Here is a 6,000-nt window from a genome sequence, read left to right on the forward strand (position 1 = left end):
ACTGAAGACAAGAGGGAAACAAGCCTACCACCTGTACTAGTCGGGGAGCTGAAGCAAGTAGAAACGAGTGATTTTTCCAGGTAACAGAGCAAGTTCATGTAGAATAAGATATGTGATTTTTTAATTTACTCTTTTGATGTGTGCACACTGCTGATTACTTTCTTTCTTTATTTCTGGCTGCACTGGGTCTTCATTATTGCCTGTGGGCTGTCTAGTTGCAGAGAGTTTCTCTCAGGCTTCTCATTGCGGTGGCTTCTCTCCTCGTGGAGCACAGGCTCTAGGCGCGTGGGGTTCAGCAGTTGTGGCCCATCGGCTCAGTTGCTTTGTGGCATGTGGAATCTTCCAGGAACAGGGATCGAACTCATGTGCCCTGCATTGGCAGATGGATTCCCATCCTCTCTGCCACCAGGAAAGTCCAAGATACATGGTCTTTTTTCATTATGTATGTCCAATTTCTGCATAACAGGTAAAACTTTGCTTGATTTAATTTTCTCAGTAATGTCATTGTTTCCTTCAAAGCTGTACGTGTGTGTTAGTCACTCAGTCGCATCCAACTCATTGTGACCCCAAGGACTGTAGCCCGCCAGGTTCCTCTGTCCATGGGATTCTCCAGCAAGAATCCTGGAGTGGGTTGCCATTCTCCTCTCCATCAAAGCTGTACCTGGAGGAATAAATGTCATCCAATGGCCTTGAAAAATCACACCAGGGTGTCGGAATTTATCTTCTGTGGACTTACCCTGATCTCAAGAGCTGAGTGCACTCCTATTTTTCCTTTTATCTATAGTTTATGTAACAACTGTGTTTGCAAATGTTGCCATCATGGTCACTGTGAGCTGCGAGTCTCGCCTCCAGACCCCCATGTACTTCCTGCTCCGCAACCTCTCCGTCTTGGACATCTGCTTCTCCTCCATCACCGCCCCCAAGGTCCTGGTGGACCTTCTTTCGGAGAGAAAGACTATCTCCTTCCGTGGCTGCCTCACGCAGATGTTTTTCTTCCACCTCCTCGGGGGCGCAGACATCTTCTCTCTCTCAGTGATGGCCTTTGACCGCTACGTGGCCATCTCCAAGCCCCTGCACTACGTGACCATCATGAGTCGGGGGCGGTGCATTGGGTTGATAGTGGCCTCCTGGGCGGGGGGCTTCGTCCACTCCATCGTGCAGATCTCCCTGTTGCTCCCCCTCCCCTTCTGCGGACCCAACATTGTGGATGGTTTCTACTGCGACGTCCCCCAGGTGCTCACACTCGCCTGCACAGACACTGCTGTCCTTGAGCTCCTGATGATTTCCAACAATGGCCTGGTCACCACCCTGTGGTTCGTCCTGCTTCTTGTGTCCTACACAGTCATCCTGATGATGCTGAGGTCTCACTCTGGGGAGGGCAGGAGGAAAGCCATCTCCACCTGCACCGCCCACATCACGGTGGTCACCCTGCACTTCGTGCCCTGCATCTACGTCTATGCCCGGCCCTTCTCTGCCCTCCCCATGGACAGAGCTGTCTCCATCACCTTCACTGTCATCATTCCTGTCCTGAACCCCCTGATCTACACCCTGAGGAACCAGGAGATGAAGGCAGCCATGAGGAGACTGAAAAGGAGATTCATGCTTTCTGAAAGGGGATAGTCTCCTTATAGATTGTGGATCAAGATGTAAGTATATAGTTGAAATATTTTCTTAAAATATTAGCTGTAGTATTCAGGGGCTCAACTGTACATAGACAATTAACTAGACCAGGATGGCACAGGTACAAAGGACCAGCGACCTGGAGCACCTGTATCAGAAAGGAACGCCAGCAGGAAGTTATGGCAAAGAACCTAGTTCTTGAAGAGTAATTGACAACAAGCCAGGCACAGATGCGGACTGTGCTAGAGATGGGTGTCCAGACAAAGGGTGAGTGACAGCGCTCTGACACCCAGGCAGGCAGTAGGCCGCCGGGGCCTCTGTCCCAACAAAGCAGGGGCACAGCTGCTGGGTCCCAGTGCAAAGACAGTTCCCTATGACTATCTCCTAAGCGTATGCTAGGCACCAAACTCTGCCTGGGGACATCCTTCTCTATCATTTCTGTTCTATCAGCAACTTTGGGCCTACTCTTTCAATCAGCTCATCTATAAAATATACTGGCACAGCCCCCCACAACCATCTGTTACATGTAAAGGGTTTTAGTTTTGAAGTATCTCCATTGCCTGCCACTCTCTGTGACTTTGTCAGACTTAGACGTGACCTGGGACACACACCGTCTGATTTGGTGAAGTGGCCACATGTAAGTGCAGCCAGTGGGACTGCCTGCCCTACTGCCCGCAACACTGCCTCGGGCATAAGCCAGTTTGGTTGAAAAAAGAAAAATTCATATCCAAGCCAATAAATGCTTTTATTTTTCCTATGTGTACCTGCTTACCATTTCCCTTATTGCAGTGTTTTAAAAATTCCATAAAACTTCAAATTAGTACATCTAATTCTCCTTTATATTCTCAGGGTCTAAAATAGTGTCTGACCCATAAAAGCTTTAAATAAGTGTTTCAAATACTTGGAAAGGGATTAAATGAATGTATGTAAGAATTTGATACCAAATTCTACTTAATCTTGGTTTTTTTAGTATTTAAAGATGACATTACTTCTTCAGGGACTTCCCTGGTGGTCCAGTGGTTAAGAATTCTCACTTCCACTGCATAGGTTTGATAGGGGGCATAGGTGTGATCCCTGGTTGGGAATCTGATCCCACATGTCATATGATGCAGCCAAAAAAAATAAAAAATAAAGTAACATTGACTTTACTTCTTGAACAGATGCTCCTTCATGGAAGTCAAAGGAAAAGGAAATGATTGAATCAGAGTGTACTATGATCTTGCACTCTAAGCTTTATACAGGACCACATCCCTTTATTTTAATTTACTAGGGCCAGGTAGATTTTCCAATTTCTAATTTCTTAAAGTCTAGAAAGATCACACAGTGCATGTATTGTAGATTACACTGTTTCTCCTATGTCGTACCAAGTGAATTGTTTCTACTTCATGAAATGAGACACAGGTGGAACTTCAAGTATTTTCTATAGCAACTATACTTACCATATTTTAATTGAAAATGTCATCCACTGTAAAATACATTTGCCACTCTAATAACAGCTAGGTAGTAAAAAAGAAGAGCTACCATATTACACACACTCATTGATTTTAAGATGCATCTTAATTTCAGAGACATTTAAATGTGAAGGAAAGAAAAGATTCATCTTAGAATTTAACAAACTCAGTATTCAGAAATACAAAATAATCAGTCCCTGTCTCATGCACGCACATACATACACACATACACTTTCCCAAAGAGAGACAGATATAAAGCAAACAAGTTTTATTTTGCCAATCCTGTTTTAGGAGCACAAAAAACTGCCATTAATTCAGTAGTACAAAACAGACTGTTTCTAACCAAATTCTGACCACCTATAACACATTTATTAAACCTTTCCCAGGTATTTATGCTTCCCTGGGAGCTTAGAGGATAAAGCGTCTGCCCACAATGCGGGAGACCTGGGTTCGAACCCTGGGTAGGGAAGATCCCCTGGAGAAGGAAATAGCAACCCACTCCAGGATTCTTGCCTGGAAAATCCCATGGACGGAGGAGCCTGATAGGCTATAGTCCATGGGGTCGCAAAGAGTCGGACACGACTGAGCGACTTCATTTCACTTCGCTTCATAACACATTTATTATTATGGGCATTATGTTTACATATTATTTATATTTGTTTCTTAGTATTAAAATAAATTGTGAAACTCCAGTGTTTCCTCACTTTAGGGCCCAAAGACACTGCTACCTCAGCTCCTCACTGTGGAAGTCAGGAAAATACTTCTCTTATCTTACGGAAGCCTGATAAGATATTCCCTTCTAGGAAAGATCCTACTATTCCCCAAAGACCCAGGCACATTCAAGGGTTACACTTCTGGGTTTTGGTGTTTCGCGCAATGCTGTGAGGGGAAGACCAGAAGCTGACAACGAAACACTTCAATTAGCTTTAGCAGAAGAGAAATGGAGGAACCATAGAGCATTAAGGATGAATTCAGGAAGACCCGAGACCATGGAGAACTTGCCTGCTCTCTACACTATTTTCCAAGGAGAGGTTGCTATGGTCACAGACTATGGAGCCTTTATCAAAATCCCAGGCTGTCGGAAGCAAGGTCTGGTCCATCGAACTCACATGCCATCCTGTCGCGTGGATAAGCCCTCTGAGATAGTAGATGTTGGCGACAAAGTGTGCGTGAAACTTATTGGCCGAGAGATGAAAGATGATAGGATAAAAGTATCCCTCTCCATGAAGGTTGTCGACCAAGGGACTGTGAAGGACCTTGATCCCAACAACGTTATCATTGAGCAGGAAGAGAGACGGAGGTGGTCCTTCCAGGATTACACAGGGCAGAGGATCACCCTCGAGGCTGTCCTGAACGCCACCTGCAAGAAGTGTGGCTGTAAAGGCCACTTTGCAAAGGATTGTTTCATGCAACCAGGTGGGGCCAAGTATTCTCTGATACCTGATGAGGAAGAGGAGAAAGAAGAGCCAAAGTCAGCAGAGTTTGAAAAACCTGACACCACGAGAAATTCTTCTAGAAAAAGAAAGAAAGAAAAGAAGAAAAAGAAACATAGAGACAGGAAGTCATCTGACTCTGACAGCTCAGACTCTGAGAGTGATACAGGCAAGAGGGCAAGGCACACGTCAAAGGACAGCAAGGCAGCAAAGAAGAAGAAAAAGAAGAAGAAGAAGAAGCACAAGGAGTGAGATCGGAGCGTGGAGAGGGTGGTTGAGAGAAGGAATCCGGAGCCTGTGCTTTGAAGCCCTGGCTCCTAGAAAGACTCCGTGGTGAGAATATGGCCTCCCCACCCTTCTCTCCCATGGGAGATGGCGTCCCCTTGTGCCACAGGAAGTCTGGAAGTTACGTATCAAAAGCATCTGCCTGAATGAGCTGTTCCCTTCTCACTCTTGCACCCTTTGCAAGTGACCCCTGCAGCTCTCCCATTCATTCACCCAACTTCATTCAGCGGGAGGTCGTATTACCCTCTCCAGCTGCCACTGCCAGAGCCGATCCCTGTACAGGAGTCCAGGCGAGAGCCACAGGAACTGCTGTGGGGGTGAGTCTGGCTGTAGCTGAACAGAGTGATTGGCCCCTGCCTACTGGCCTACCTCCCCTGGCCTGACTGGTGGATGGTCTCTGTGACATCCAGCACACGGGCAGAGGGAGACTGGCAGTGTGAGGGGGAACACGGTAAGAAGTGGTGCTCACTTTCTCCATCCCCCCGGCATGATTCTGCTGTGTTAGAAGCGACAGCCAGTGGTCACAGCCAGAAAAACATTGTTTGCAGTGACTCAGCTTGTTTGTGACATTCCCACAGACCACTGAACCAGACAGCTCACGCCGAAATCATTGCTTTACTTTGTATTTACTACAGCGTGAGTGAACTGTTTCCATTTCAGGTTTCTGCTTAAATTCCTGGTACTAAATGGAAGAAAGAAAAAAAAGAGTTACACTTCTTTGGTGGAACAAATAAATACATGCTATGAACTTGTAGCCTACTGAAGAAAAGAGGACTCAACGCACTGAAAATTTACAGGATGGAAAAGATCATATAATTTCCATAGAAAATATAGTTAATAAAAAATGGGCTAAAAGAGAAAACACCTTAGCAAATCAATAATTATAGATGAACTGAAAAAATTGCCAAAGACAGATCCTTTGAAAAAATTTTAGATCCAAATAACTTTGTGGATGATTTCCAATAAATATTCAAGGATCCAGTAATTCCAGTTTTATTGTAAATTTTAGAGCACTTCTTAATACAGTCTATAAGGATACCATAACCCTATTGACCGGAGAAGGCAATGGCACCCCACTCCAGTACTCTTGCCTGGAAAATCCCATGGACAGAGGAGCCTGGCAGGCTGCAGTCCATGGGGTCACTAAGAGTCAGACACGACTGAGCTACTTCACTTTCACTTTTCACTCTCATGCATTGAAGAAGGAAATG

General features: G+C 45.4%; 2 pseudogenes; both read left to right on the forward strand.

The window, feature by feature from the left end:
- On the forward strand, positions 684 to 1,617 carry OR4D9BP (olfactory receptor family 4 subfamily D member 9B, pseudogene; annotated as a pseudogene).
- LOC616011 (nucleolar protein of 40 kDa pseudogene) lies at positions 3,928 to 4,771 on the forward strand (annotated as a pseudogene).
- The last annotated feature ends 1,229 nt before the right edge of the window (positions 4,772 to 6,000 follow it).

The sequence above is a fragment of the Bos taurus genome, chromosome 15 (assembly GCF_002263795.3).
Source record: "Bos taurus isolate L1 Dominette 01449 registration number 42190680 breed Hereford chromosome 15, ARS-UCD2.0, whole genome shotgun sequence".
NCBI lineage: Eukaryota > Metazoa > Chordata > Mammalia > Artiodactyla > Bovidae > Bos > Bos taurus.